This window comes from Lichenostomus cassidix, chromosome Z (assembly GCF_008360975.1).
Source record: "Lichenostomus cassidix isolate B80296 chromosome Z, HeHo_3.0, whole genome shotgun sequence".
NCBI lineage: Eukaryota > Metazoa > Chordata > Aves > Passeriformes > Meliphagidae > Lichenostomus > Lichenostomus cassidix.
The window spans coordinates 71,835,115-71,851,483 of record NC_139511.1 but is presented as its reverse complement, the minus strand read 5'-3'; positions in this window follow the sequence as shown (position 1 = coordinate 71,851,483).

The window sequence follows — 16,369 nt, the reverse complement described above, 5'->3', positions numbered from 1 at the left end:
CTGTTATGTATATATGATTCATATCTCCCTTCTAAGAAGCTTGTCTTATGTCCTGAAATTTGAGATTTGTAAATCCTTTAGCTAAACATTTATATCTGCTAGGATTGTGCAGGTGCTTAACTTTGCAATGTTTTGCTGAGGTTGATCTGTAAATGCATAACAGACGTCTAAGTGTTCTGCAAGCCTGGGAACTTTTCTGTCAAGGCTTTTCCAGTTTCAGGTAATGTATTGAGTTCTGTCTCCTGTGCCATACATTTTACAGTAAAAAAATAATACCCCATGTGAAAAACTAACTTCCTGCACCGACTGCCAACCACTTTCCTCAAACTATAAAATAAGCAAAGAAAGATGTCTGATTGAAAACAACAAAAAATAAAAGAAAGCTGTTTGTTTAAATTTTAATTTTAAATAAGCATTAAGGTCAGTTGGTCGGACTTTGGTCGTTTTTGTCACTTAATAAAACGTTCCTTTTCCTATGTTGTGTTTATATGTATATATATGTATATATATATGCGTGTGTGTGCGTGTGTATATATGAATATATTTTCTGTATTTTCCTATATAAAAACAGAATTACAGGATAAGCTGAGTTGGAAGTGAACCATAAGAATCATTGATTCCAACTCCTGTCCCTGCACAGCACCATCCCCAAGAGCCACACCCTGTGTCTGAGAGCTTTGTCCAAATGCTTCTTGGACTCTGTGAGGTTTGGTGCTGTGCCCATTCCCTGGGGAGCTGTTCCAGTGCCCAAACACCCCCTGGGGGAAGAACCTTTTCCTGATATCCAACCTAAACCTCCCTGACACAACTCCAGGCCATTCCCTCAGTCCTGTCACTGTCACCACAGAGCAGAGATCAGTGCCTGCCCCTCTTCCCTTTATGAGGAAGCTGTGACTGCAGTGAGGTCTGACCTCAGTGTCCTCTTCTCCAGCTGAACAGACCAAGTGTCCTCAGCCTCTCCTCACACAGCTTCCCCTCAAAGCCTTCACCACCCCTGTGGCCTACTTTGGACTCTCTAAAGGCTTAATGTCTCTTTTATAGTGTGGCACCCAAAACTGCACACAACACTCCAGGTGAGGCTGCCCCAGCCCAGAGCAGAGCAGGACAATCCCTCCCTTGCCCAGCTGGCCATGCTGGCCCTGATGTCCCCAGGACAGGGATGTCCCTCCTGGCTCCAGGGCACTGCTGCCTCATGTTCAACTTGTCACTGACCAGCACCCCCAGGTTCCTTTCCCTGGCACTGCTTTCCAGCCTCATTCCCCAGTCTATCTTTACATGCAGGGTTGCCTCATCCAAGTGAAGAATCCAGAACTTTCCCTTGTTGAACTTCACAGAGTTGGTGATTTCCCATCTCTCTGATTTGCTGAGGTCTCTCTGCAGGGCCTCTGTGCCCTAGAGGAATCAACAGCTCCTCCCAGTTTTGTATAATCTGCCAACTTGCTCAGTATCCCTTCCATTCCTTTCTCCCAGTGATTAATGCAGATGCTGGAGAGCACAGGGATGAGGATGAAGCCCTCTGGAACCCCACTAGTGACAGATCACCAATCTAATGTCACTCCATTCACTTTCCACCCAAGCCTTTCTGTGATTCCTTGACTCTGTATTTCTATGATTCTATCGTATTATGCATTGTAGAAAACAGTATAACCAATATAACATGAGCACATTTATTTCTGCATACTGTTCTCTGAGGTGAATTTGTCAGGATATTAAGATGACCTCTTCCCTGACAATTCAATGCTGCTTGCCAGAAGTTTGATGGTAAAAAGATACACGGTGGTCCCATGTCCTTCCCTCACCTAAGACAGTATATAATCATTATATACAACCTTGGAAAGGACACTCTTGTGCTTTAAATGCATATCTGTAGCATTTTAATTAAAAAGAAAGTCAAGTAAGTTATTAGAGTCTTTTAGTATAGTGGTTTAGTGCAGCGCACTGAAAGGATTAAAAACAAAAAGGTAAAAGTCACTTATCAGAATATACAAAACCACTCTTAATATAGCCAGGAGTCCTCTATTTAACTCTGAGAGCTGAGTGAGCTTTGTACACCATTTTTTATCGTATTTTAGCACATGATAAAAATTACAGCATGGTCCTCCAAGTCAGTTTAAATTTATCAAGTATTTCCCCTCCCATTTGGGAACAGACAGGTTTGATGGAGAGGCGTGGAAAGAAGCTGTGTTCCCTCACACCTGCCTATCTACCAATGCCACACCAACTTAGAGCCACAGGCCTTGAAGCTTAGCAGAGGTTCGCTGATAAAAAAACTTCTCTTTCCTTGGTTGTGTCTTATGTCTGGATGATTTTCCCTGGACATTTGGTGGAAAATGCAAAAGGAAAACTCTTACTGTTTCATAACGAGATGCTTACCTTTAAAGTAGATTAGGAAAAAATTACTCTGAGGAGGACATTAAAATCAAAGAAAAATATTAATATTTGGCATTGTTGGACAAGAATTGTGGGGAATATTCTGTATATGGCTTAGTATGACCAAGAACATAGTTTTCTGAACCAAGAGCAATTATTTGTTATCAGCATGGCATTACCTCATACAAACAAAACATAAAAATTGGTATTTGGCTTTTTGGCCTAAGCTAGTGTGTCTTCCTGTTCACCTGTGCTTTATGGATAGGTTAACCACTCTGAGTTGTCTGCAAACAGATTAACCCTTGACATGGGTGTGTGGCAATGTTGGGCGCTCAAAAGGGTTTAAGTAATGGAATCAATTGCAGTCTGACTCATTGCAGATAAATTCTATGGGGTGTATTAAAAAATGTGAATACTAAGGAAAAGGTGCATCAAAATATTTTGATATAGGCAGATTGAATTATACTCTGTGAACTGTGAGAATTTGGGATCTTAGCAGGCAGGAATTCCTGTCCCTGGAACCTGAAGGGATTGTGTGCCAGTATGAATTTGAGGTGGGGTTTTTCTGGTCGAATATTTGAACACTGTCAAAATACCATTTTGGAACACTTACAGGAAGGAAATACTTGGAATTTTACTAACCTATATTTTTACTTTGAAAGTTGAATACATTTGTACTTTAAAACAGTATAAGAGAAGGTCAAATTTAAAAGCCGTTAAAACAAAATTCTTCATTTGAGGTGTACTGATGTATTTTCACTTCAATTTGCAAATGTATTTGAGGTTTTGAGTTTTGATTCCTCACTGGAATGAAAATGATGAAGAAAAGAGCATTTATGCAGTTTCTCACCACCTCTATGCATGACACATTACTGAATGTGAATTCACCTGAAGTATTTTTGCTTTGTACAAAATAAAGCTGTTGGATTTTTTAATATTTTTTTTCTGTGAAAGGTTTTCTCCTGAATGGCTTTTTCTCCCCCTCTGGTGTATTTTGCTGCTTTCTCCCTCAAGTCTGATAGGTAACCAACACATTGTCCTCCAGGAGCTTCAGGAAGGCATGCACTCTAAGTGAACTCAAGTAAGGGATGAGTCTAGGTGAAGAAGAATTATTTAATTTGTGGTGTTTTACAGTTTTATGCTCTTGCTGTAAATTCAGACCTGTTTTCTTTGTCCATTTAATTATTTTTCAAACATACTAGAGAAAGGGAGAGAAAAAGATACCCCTGGGCATTGGTTTATAATCTAAACAGAGAATAATATTAAATATGAAGAGTTTCAAAGGAATAAATCCCCTCCATAGAATACTAATATTGAAGAGGAGTGACTTTGAAGCATTTCAGAGCTGACTATACCTGATGCAGATTTAAAAATAAGTTTTGTAACTGTGGCCATCACTAAAAAAGACATCTTTTCCAAACTTTTCGACACACTTAGACACAAACTTTGAAAGTCATCCTGTTGGTTTAAATCAAACTGATCATTTAGGTAAAACTAAGCAGCATGGTGGCAAGTATCAATCATGAAAATTAGGCTCTCTCCCACTGAAGGATAAAGCTGAAAGGTAGAAATCTGAACTATAAAAGTAGTTGATGACATTTTAGGCTCAGTAACTTCCCTGCACTTACTTAACTGTGACCATTTCAATGTGACCATGCTCTAACGTGATTATTGCCATTTATGTTGGTCTGGTGCACTCGTGAGGAGTCAAAGTGTCTTCAGTGCTGTTCTCTTTTGGCCCCTGCCAGCTGCTGACCCACATCAAAGCCTTGAGCGTGGGTGCCAAAAGCCCCAGACATGATAAAGTGTATGTGGAAAATATGCAAATCATCTTCAGGACGAAATTTCCATTTCTGTACCAGTAGTTTGCAGTTTAATCCTTTCGTCTTGAAGATTTCATTTCCTCGGAAGACGGGGGAGGAAGGGAATGGATAATCACTCTCTAGTTCCATTTCTGTTGTTGCAGATACTGAGATCCCATTTCTCAAGCTTTTTTGACTTTGATAAAAGCCTGGGACTTGCTGAACTTGCTCTCACTTTAAGTATAGCTATAGAATTATGGATTTCCTGACAAAATGATTAATATTTCTATGTCTTGCTTTCTCTTTCCGTGTGTGTGGGAACCCAGTAAGCTCACTTATAAAGTGTTTTTATGCAACTTCTATCTAAAAACAGTAAGATTTTTTTTTGTATCTCAAACTTCCAGGAGAAATTGCTCAGATGATCTCTGCCTTACTCTGGTAGATACAAGAAGTCTTACAAGTCACTCTAATTAATGTTCTTGCTGTATTTGATGACCATAGTATATCTTGAATGGGAAAGAAAATATGAATTATGACCTCAATCCATTTATTATCTTCTTCATCATAATTTGAAAATCTATTGCAAGCAAATACCTTATGCTCTGGATACAAACACCTTTAGGCAGAATGAAAATTGTGTTGTATCTTGAAAAACATTCAGTCAGTTTAAAGACTTAGAAACTGGAGCCAAACTTTTTAAGTCACACGGTAAAGCCATGGTAAAGCCAAAAAATGCATCTGTTAGTGAAATTTTATGAAGCAGAGGTTTAAGGAACATACCACTGTTTAACAATTTTCTGTGGGTCAGCTGCACTGTAGTGATTATTGTAGTGTTCACTTTTAGTCCACATGCAATAAAATGTAATGAAAATTACCTTAATTCTCTTAATTGCTGGCTAAGACAAGATAGAGAATCCCACACCAGCAGCATAATAAGAGTTCACAAAGTCCCTGTGTGGTAACTGTGTAAGCCATGGAATATTGGTTTGATATTTGATGTCTCAGGCTAGGGAAAACAGCATGAGTCTGCTTCTCCTTTCTTTTACCAGGCACCCCCAAAAGGTCAGCTCCTAACTCTGGTGTTGTCATCACCTCTCAAAGTAGGGAAAGAATATCCTGAAGGCTGCTGACCCACGTGCAAAATAAAATCTAAACTGATATTGCAGTAGTGAAGTGTCAAGAGTTTTCAGTAGCCACTCTGGGTCAGCGTTCATGTTTTCCAGGCATGGACATGCTGGCCTTCAGGACTTCCCCTTCCCTCCCTTCACACACACACATACACAAATAAACATTAGATATATGAGCATACTATTGGTAAGCTCTTTCTTCTTTTCTTTTCATTGGAGTTGTGAATAACATAATAAAAATTAGATGCAAGAATTCCAAAGAAAGGAATATCGATTAAAGTTAATGATACAGAGGCAATAATTTGACCTCCAAGATCACAGGCTCACTTTGCAGAGATCCAAATTTCAGTGCTTGAGGCAGCAATGGAAATAATATCCTCACTCCATCTGTTTCTCACAAGTACAAAAGCAGGAAAACAAGGACAGTGAAGAACAGTTGTACCATGGTAAGGAAATTGGAATACTTCAAGCTTTTCCTGAGGAAGTGAAATCCCAGTATTTCAGTTTCTCTGGCACCCAGACATAATTTTCTAGGGTATGTCAGGTTGCTGCATCCAGCTACATCAGATTGTCTTCCCACTGCACAGTGAGACATCCCTGCAGGGAGAGCAAACCACAGCAAATCCTCTGACCTACACTGCCTGGTCCTGATCCCTTCCTCACTGCCTTTTGTCTGCCGGAGTGCCTTCTGTTTATTTATTCATTTATTTCTCTCCTGAGACCCTTTGGAGATTTGTGGTTGATGATGATTTGTTTGATGCAAAAAACTTTGCAATGGGATCCTGGAGTAAATTTTATGTCACCAAGAGAATTAAAGAATAGAATGAAGTTAGTGCTAAAAGAAGCCAAAGGCTTCTGTAGAAAAGTTTCAGCTTTCTGTTCTATGGCTATAGATTTTCAACAGAGAAACAGGCAGTTTTAAACCAATGAACACCAAAAAAATAATTTTTGAAGAAGACACAAAAACTAAAACCTTTAACAATAGTTTTTATAATCTGAGCATAACAGTTAACTCTACTGAAGATTTATTTGAGAGTTTTAACCTTTTAAATAACATTAGGAATGGCTGGATTGAACACTGCCTCTGAACCAGATAAAATCCATAATGATATTATTAATATTAGGCAAAATAGCCTCTGCAGCCCAGATCTAAAATATCGCCCTCACAGCAGTGGCATAATTTTATTTTATGTTTATTTTATATTCTGTGTATAAGCAGAGAGTTATGTATTTGCAAACATCAGAAAGTAGCTGGGGGATGAACAGATTTTAGCTAATCCTGGGGCCACACTCCCTGTTGCTCCCATTGTAGAACTGGTAACTTCCCAAAGTGTACAGTTAGGTTCTTTTTAGATCTAAGGCACAGCTCTCTCTGACTTCATAGAATCATAGAATGGTTTGTGTTGGAAGAGATCTTAAAAGTATTCTCATTCCAAACCCTTGCCATGGGCAGGGACACCTTCCACTGGACCAGATTGTTCAAAGCACCACCCATCCTGGCTTTGGAGGATTGTTTTTTTCCTTCCTCAGTGTCAAAGGTACCATCCACTGTACACTGCCGTAGCATTAAGTGTGAATTTCTCCTGTGACAGCAAGATGCCTCCTGGATGAGTTCTTATGAAAGATCTTTCAGGAAGTTTAAAGCCACAAAAAAATTCTTTTTCAATGTCTGGCTAATTGTGTCTCGTAGGAGAGTTTATTTCATTGATTTATACTCTCCATTGTTTTGTTTTGGGCTTGGTGTGAACAAAGTAATTGGAAGTTTGAATGAAATTATCTTTCTGCCCATGATATGTTAGAAGGTTGAGTTTCTATCAGTTTAAACACTTCAACTTGCTTCATGATGTGTGGCTTGTCCTGGAGGAACCAAGTCAACCTTAACAAAATCTCCAGCTATAGCCATTGCAAAGTCTCTTCAATTCAATATTGAGATTTGGACCAAGCTTCTCTCAAAGACTTACTCGAGCTCATTTATGAGCAACTTAGAAATTTGATCTGTCAAGCTTATGGCTTAAGTGTGGAGCTGTGGTGTGACCAAATTCTTACTCTCATAAAATTAACCAAGCTTTCTGCGAGAAAACTAGAATTGCAGTCTGAAATTAAATGATTTGGGATGCTTTGACTTCTGAAGTGCTACATGGCTTGCCTTATTCCAGCAGTTATGTCGAGCAGCTCATCTCTTTCCCATTATTAGTATACTTTGAATAGCCTGGAATTAAATGGTCTCTTGCACGCTTCTGTTTATCTTCTGCGAGGATTTGAACTTAAAATATCTCTTTTCTTTGCCTGCTCTCCTTTTGCCCAAGTACTTCTCATGCTGACCAGGTTCCTGATGTCCCTGATACTTAGCCAGGTTATTGGTTTTTTAGGGTCCTGGTTTGCATTCCCAAGATAGCCTCTGCTTTCAGTGATCAGGGTGTTAAAATTCAATCTACTACATCTGCAAGGGTCCTGTATATCCTTTATTCACATATCATAATGCTTCCAGCATTTCTGAGAGCTAACTTGGCCTTCTTCTCTGTGACTGTCAGCTCTAACAGAAGAGTGCATTGACAGCTGGATGTATTTCTTGGTAGATAATAATAATATCTTTCACATGCAAGCCAGCTTGGCAGAGGATTTCCATATCTTTTCATGTTTTCTTTAGTTTCTCCCAGTTGAGAATCTCATATGCTAGTTTATTTTCATACTTCCAATGTGTAAAGTTGTCTAGATGAGGAAGCAACTTTATACATCTCATTTCATTACACATGACACTGCACTCAGTGAGCATGCATTGAATTCATGCTGAAAATGGCTTTTAGTCATGCTGTAGGATCACAGAATGGTTTGGGTTGGGAGGGACATTACAGCTCATCCACTTCCACCCCCCTGACATGAGCAGGGACACCTTCCAGTGGACCAGGTTGCTCAGGGTCCCATCCAACCTGGCCTTGAACTCTTCCAGGGAACAGTTTTAATTTCAAATTGTTCCTCCAACGTGTTTTGAGACACTACTTAAATGAATCGAGTAACTCTTTTATGGAACATATTTATTATTATTTATGTTGACATAACAAAGATTCAAAGACATTGAATAAGTTTAGAAGGTTTAAAAATCCTAAAATTGATAATAAACTAAAAATAATTCCAAGGAGGTATTTGCTGTAAAAATTCTATTCTTGCAGAAGTCTGGGAAGCCGTTGGTGCAGATGAAGTGTTCAGTCTCTCGAACCTCAGCCAGTTGCAATCTTGTCTTAATTTTGTTTGTATTAAATTTCAAATGCATTCAGCGAGTCGCTGCTGCGAACAGATGGGGTTGTGATTGTGACCTGCCACAGCTTCTGTCACGCTGCCTCTGTGGGTTTTGCACGGATGTAGGTGGATTTACATACATACATAAGTGCTGAGCTACAGACAGTGATGAGTGACTCAAAGCAACTCCCAGACAGGGCTCTGGCTGCCTGCTTTCCTGTGGAAACAAGCAGGAACCTAACTGTGGTGGGAGATTAACAGAGGCATGGCAATGCTTTTCAGGTAAAGGTAAGGAGGTAAAAGTCATTAAAAGTCATCACATTGTCAAAGACTTTGAGGAGGAAAAATCTGCAACACTGGGTATGGCTTTGCAGCACTCATACCACGAATGCAAACATGCATTTGCTTCTTGGACCCTCCAGCACTGCTTGTTAGTGAGATGATATCCCATTATTTCCCCCCAGACAAAAGAAGGTAAAGGGAATAAGAACTAAAACATACCCTGAAGGAGAGCTTTAGAATAAGAAAAATGGAAATGGATCCTGAATCCGCAGAGCCAAGAGCAGTCCCAAACAAGTCAGGGCACAGAAGATGAAAACAAGAACCTCAACCTGTGCCTGCTTAAATCTGCAAATAAGGTGCACAAGAATGAGCCGTAAGAGGAGATGGGAAAGAAAAAAGACAAGAAGGTGTACAAGCACAGAGAGGAAACAGGGCTGTCAGATTCAATACCACAGTCTGAAAGAGTTAGAAGTCAGGGAATGATGACATCAGTGCTGTTTCGAATAAGGACAAGGTTATAGATTTGCTGCACTGTTCTGTAAAAGTGAAAATCTGTGATCTGAATCCCATCTTAAATAATCAGTTATACTGAGAATTGTTGGAGCCTTGGACTTTTCATGAAAGTGGGACTTGTACAAGGAGGAGCATGTAAGCCTTGCAGCAGGATACTTTTCTGATCCACCAGTGTGTGAGTCATAGCCATAGTGCAAGAGATAAAGGAGAATAAAGAAAACGTGTGAGATGTCTATATCTGGGGCTTTGGAAAATAAAATTTGCATTTATACTGTCTAATTTATTTATTTATTTAGAAATAAATTGTGAGATATGGACACTGAAGGAGAGAGAAGTAGCTAGGCAAGAACAGAATAATTAAGACAGCTCAAAAATCAGGAAAAGGGGGAAATGCTTGCTCTGGATTGAAGAAAATCAGCCAAAAAAAAAAAAAAAACCACCCAGAAAAAAAGTCTTTGCATCATTGTCTACTCGTCTACCTAATAAAGGGAACAAAAGTGACATTTTCTAGATGAAAAATTTTAGATTTGCAATAAAACTAATTTTCCACAAGAAAACAAAAATAAGAAAAATTGAAAATTGAAATATTCTTTCAGGACAGTTCTGATGTTTCCTTCTCTCCATACAGGTAATTTCTGGAAGATTATTTCTGCAAAATGAAAGATGGCAATTGGGGTTTGTTCTTTTTTTCCAGCACTGTTTTGGTGAACTCTCTTCCTCTCTGAAAAATAAACACTAGGAATTTTGGTCTTGCAAAAAAAAAAAAAAAAAAACAACTGAAAAAACCTTTTTCTCTTTCTCAAACAGTTTTACTGGCCAGTAACTTTGTCATTCCACTTTTCCGGTGCTGTCATATAACAACAAGTGCAGCATGATTTATATTGATAATTACTATGTCCTACTGCTGGGGAAGGAACAGTTCAACTCCCCCAGTTCATAATGTTCCCTGCTTGTGACATGTCCTGTCCCCTGCTTTCTCTACAGCAGTTTTGAATAGGTTATTTTTAGTCTTATTATATTTTTTTCTTACTGCCTGTGCTTTCAAGTTTCCCTCTGACTTTAATTAAAGTGTCCTTAGGCTTGTGCATGTAAAAAGCTAACAAGTTCACCCAGTCAAGATCTCTCCTAATTATAATGCAAAGTAGGAGTTCAAGTGAGGAGAACATCAAACAGTTTTTATGTGACATATGAGAGCTTGACACTGTATTTTGACAGGCCTGTTGCAGAATACATGATGCCACTGAAATACATTTTAAAAGTAATATCCCAGCTTACACATCATCCACAAAACAAGCCTACGGTGCAGAGAGCAAGCTGTACAACATGCTGCACAGAGTAAAAGACAGTGTTTGGCGTGTTATTGATGTGTTATATAAACAGTGGTAAGATCCAAAATGCAACGACTTTTGGGTTTGCTTCTTACATGTGGTGGCACTCGCAGATGTACCAAACCCACAGGACAGCTCTTCAAATATTGATGCCTACAGTGCAGCTGCTTGATGAAAGGTGGAGCAGTGGACCTTCCCTGTCAACAAGCACGACCTGCCATGGCATGAGATAAACTGCACAGCCTTTCTGGGCAGGAGCAGAGGGAAAACATATTTTGGGTGGGCTGGAGGTGTCCCAGCAGAGCCAGCACAGGGGACAGGCACTGCCCTGGGGCTGTGGCCACATCATGGCTGGGACAGCCCAGGGGTCATTGGCCTCTTGGTCACATGAGTGTCCTTCTGGCTATGACCACAATAGTTATGATCACAATAACCTGTAGGTTTCACACTGCAGGTGCTTAGAGTGTGTGAACACAACATATTGCTTCATTTTAGGCTGCACTTCATCCACTCTGGGCAGAGAGTAATCATGCCAAGGGGTTTAATTTTTTTCCCACTGGTTGTAAGAGAAGCCAGAGGTGACTAGGTGATACACCAATGTTGCAGACATAAAAACACAGAACTGTAGAATGGTTTGGGTTGGGAGACACCTTAAAGATCATATCGTAATTGCAGCATGTAAATTAGTTGAGGGAGAAGAGAAACTGGGAATGGGAGAAAGGAAGAAGAGACTATGGATGTGTTTAGTGTATATTATCAGAGCCAAAGCAGACACATGGTTTTTACTGAGAGCTTTCCTCTTTCCATGGAATGCTTGCAGCTGTTGCTAAAATTGGAATTTTCTTGGAAAAATACGTGGTTTGATTGAGGTATTGAGATATTGCAAACAAGACCGAGAAACAAACCGAGACGTGTGAAGGACACTTCAGTCAGAAGCACGAGAGGTTAATTTCCTGACATTCAGCTTTAGTCATAACTCAGCACCACCAGCGACGTCGTGACCACCCTGCAGTCAGAGCAGACACGACAGAGCAGGCAGGGCTGAGTCAAACCCTGTGGGTGTGTGGATGACTGTTCAGGGCTCCAGCATGACAAGCACCTTTCATCTCACCATTCATGGTGCCACTCGGAGCTCAGCAGTGACTTCTGCAGTTGCAGGATCAATATTCTGGGTGGGAAAGGAAAAATTTGAGAGCAAGAAGGAGCAGAAATGCTCAGAGTAACAGACAAGCGAAGGGATGAGATCCATGATGTGAAAAATAACGAGCTGTTTGTTTTAATTGTTGCACAGAGGCACTCACGCATCCCTTTGGTCAGGGGTGACATTTCTGTGAGATTCTCACAGCATTTCATCTGCAATTCCTGCACGCCACTGTCAATACGGGAGAAATGTTAACAGAAAAAATATTTCACACACGATATTAAAGCTTAAATATTTAAAGCAGCTTAATTGCAGAGCATCTGAACTGCCAAGCAGTCACTTGTCTGAGAAAAATTTAGGACTGAACTGCAGAAGCACTCTGTACTGCCTCACAAGTCAGGCCAAAAGGAGGCAATAACCACCAAATTTTGCTTTCTGCTCAACCCTGCCTGAGAAAAGCAACGATTTCCCTAAAATCAAATGGAAGTGCAAAATATGCTCGGAGGCAAAATAATGTGCAGAGACTAGAAAGATAGTGTCTCATATCTTAGAACATCTTAGGCATCTCCTTATTAGAGCTGCATTTACCTAAATGTATTTCAGCCTGAATTGTCATGTAAGGAGGGGATGTCGCCAGCGCTGTAGTTATTGTAACAGCCACGGGGCCTCCCTGAATGGCACAGCACAACATACTGTACTTAATGTTGACACTGTTCAGTGAAACAATTATTACAATCAATTTGACTTCTAATGTGACTTCTCTTGTAAATCTCTGGGTCATTAACCTTAACAACATCAATGTACTGTCAGTATCCAATTCCACCAAATTAGTGTCCGAGGTAATAGGAGAAGGAATGTATTAATGTGTTATTGGTGACTAATAAAGACAGCAATCCTCTAATGTGCTATGAAGAACAGCTGAAGCATGCAAGGGAAGAGGAAACACACAAAGTCAGGGCAGCAGATACCTTTGGTGGTGTATGTCAGGTCCTCTTTACCACTGAATCAGGAGGAGCAGGCATGGGGATGGGGATGGGGATGGGGATGGGGATGGGGATGGGGATGGGGATGGGGATGGGGATGGGGATGGGGATGGGGGATGGGGATGGGATGGGATGGGATGGGGATGGGATGGGATGGGATGGGATGGGATGGGATGGGATGGGGATGGGGATGGGGATGGGGATGGGGATGGGGATGGGGATGGGGATGGGGATGGGGATGGGGATGGGGATGGGGATGGGTCCATGGCGTGTAGTCTAAGGCCAGTTGTAGAGGGTTCAATGAGGTCAAATTCTGGGTTTTGTCCTTGGGTTACAACAAACCCTGAGGCTCCAGGATCAGCAGAGGGGCTGGAACGCTGGAAAAAGCTCTGAAGGTGTTGGTGGCAGTGGCTGGACATGAGCCCAGGGGTGCCCAGGTGGGCAGGAGGCCAGTGACCCCTGGGCTGTCCCAGCCGTGGTGTGACCACAGCCCCAGGGCAGTGCCTGTCCCCTGTGCTGGCTCTGCTGAGGCACCTCCAGCCCTGGGGACAGCTCTGGGCCCCTCAGGACAAGAGAGACACTGAGGGGCTGCAGAGTGTCCAGGGAAGGGAACGGAGCTGGGAAGGGTCTGGAGCACCAGGAGAGGCTGAGGGAGCTGGGAAAGGAGCTCAGGCTGGAGCAAAGGAGGCTCAGGGGGACCTTGTGGCTCTGCACAGCTGCTGACAGGAGGGGACAGCTGGGGGGTCAGGCTGTGCTCCCAGGTGAAAAGTGAAAAGAGGATATATATGATTTCAAGTTGCACCAGGGAGGGTTTAGATTGTATATTAGGGAAAATTTCTTCATAGAAAGGGTTGTCAAGCATTGGAAGAGGCTGCCTAGGGCTGCAGTGTAGTTCCTCTGCCTGGAGGGGTTTAAAAGCCACGTGGATGTGGCAGCTGGGGACATGGGTGAGTGGTGGCTTTGGCAGTCCTGGGGGAATGCTTGGATTTGATTCTCTTAGAGGGCTCACCCAAATTTAATTTTTCTGTGATTCTGTGATTCTTTATGACAAATGAACACTGAATTTCATTTTGGAATGGTCAAAAGAGCTCTTCTTCAGTTTTATTTCATGTTCCAGCAGACGAAGAGCTGCATCATGTAAATGACAAGGTTCTACTAGAATGAAAGGCATAACACTCCTAACCATGAAAGCATTAAATTTTTTATCCTCCATCATGAACCATAAGGTTGCTTGCACTTTGGAGAACTGAAGTTATGCTGGGTTGATAAAAATAGATCTTTTCATCAACCAATTTCTCTTCCAGCTGGCAGGGTCCAAGCAATACCTCCTGGTATTGTTTAAAGGTGCTCTTGACTGAGACTAGAGGTGTCACAGCCCATCATGTCCAGCACCACAAAAGGAGCTCTGAGTGTCATAACCCAGAAGAAAGGGAACACTGAGGCTCTGGAGGGAGCTGGGAATCCACTGACAGGGAGGAACAGCCTGTTTGAGGGTGAATCCAGCCAGCTTGCATTAGCTAAGAATAATGTGGTGGGAAAACATGGCATGAGAGAGGCATGATTTGGATTCTCTCTAATGCCCTGAAACATCAGCCTGTACCTGTAATTACTGATGGCCAATACATTTCTCCTCCTGTATTCAGAGGGCTGACATAGCACAAAGTAATGTTTCAACAGACATCACTCAATAATAATAAGGAGAAGCTATTAATTCTATATTCCCAAAGTTTATATAGGTTATAGACCAAAATTACCAATTCAACACCAAAACCAGAAATCCTTTCAAATCAAACTTTCAAGGTAGAAGAAAGGGGCATGAAGAATTAATAACAAGTTTAATTATGAAGGCAACGTTTCTTGGACAAAATAAATTAGGCTCTTCATTTGGGAATTGGCAGGAACACCAGGTTAATACCTTTTCCTATAAAAAAAAGGATGCTACAGGATTTTAAATTGTAACCTGTAATTAGGACTCTTGTCTTAAGGCTGAAAAACATCATTCTGTCTTCTGGTAGGGCACTGCCCTTGATACTTTATCTCTATTCTGCAAATACATACACAAAGGTAAAGAACATCAGTAGAAATAATAAAATTATCCTTATATTTTGGTAAAGCTGATACTTGATGTATAAAAATGCAAACAAATGACTGAACCAAGTTTTATATTTCTAAGCACTTTTGTCCTGCACTGCTGGTCAAACCCCATAGTTATTTATTTGCTAAAATTTCCAATTTTCTTCTATCATGGAAACTTGATGAAACGTGTAATTGAAAACTCATAATGAGTGAAATTTTAACCACCTCTACTCTCAAAAAAGGAAAAAAGGGCAAGACAAAAAAACTCTACTCTGGTAGCCTGATGCCAGATCTATCAATACTTTCTGAAATATTGGTGATATGCACGTCAGGCTTTTTGCCTGCAGTTAAACTTATCATTAGTCCCATCAAATGTGATTAGTTTAACCTAATCAGTCATCTAAGAGGTTAGATGAGATATCTAAAACTGAGATATCTAAATAATCATATTTTATAGGCAATATCTTTAGATAAATCCCCTGGGGTGCAGTGGGATGAACAAGGGGTTGAACTTATCTGAGGTAGGTAAGTAGCCTGGGGAAAAGGACCAGGTATCTCTCTATATGCATGGAGGAAGGAACTGAGATGCCTACTCTATAGCTGATTAAATCTTTCACTTCAGTATGACTAAATACAGCTGTGAGACAAGTCATACTTCTGATCAATCAGCTTGTGAGGTGGGCATGCCTCAGAGCACAGGTGGCATGCCACAGAATGCTCTGGGGACAGTCACAGAAAATATGTGTACATAATTAAAATAATACAGAAAGGGCAATAAAAGATGGGGCACACTTTCTTGTTTTATTGTGCTGCCACAGGTTATCATTTTGATTTTCTTCCTCTTCTTGATGCTGAAGTAGCATGAAGTTTACCTGATATTCATCTTTCCTTCCTTTTTTAAATTCTACACAAACACAGAGTTTGACACTTGTTTTGCCTTGGGGTCTGTCTATGAGAGAGATGGAGGCAACAGCTCTACTATCAGCAGTGGTAGGCAAAGAACTGGGTTTGTTCAGGAGGATCTGGTGATGTAGAAAATTGGGGGGATTTAAAGGCCATGTTCATGGCATGAATTAATAATAACAGGTAAGAGTGACTATTACAGACTTGAGAACATGTTAATGCATAAGATCCAAAACTGGGGGAAAAGGGATGATTATACTTGGTTTTAAACTGTGTGAAGAAAGAGAGTGAATTTTCAGCATGTGTACAGACTATAATTTTGATTTGTGTTTCTGTCACTTAGAGAAAACAATTCTGTTTTGTTTCATGGAAACATACAGGACATCTTATCTATGGATTAATTGGTATGGCAAATGCTGTAAGTAATACCCAGTGCTCGATAGCAGTTTCCTCCAACACAATAATTTATGTGCATTGGGTGGTATTGCCTCTTGAGATTCAGCCTCTTTGCACCACTCAGCTGCAAAAGGCACCTGAAATCACCAGAAAAGGCCAAATAACACAAACCAGCATGTTCATGCATGCTAATCTGAACTGGCATAAACCAACA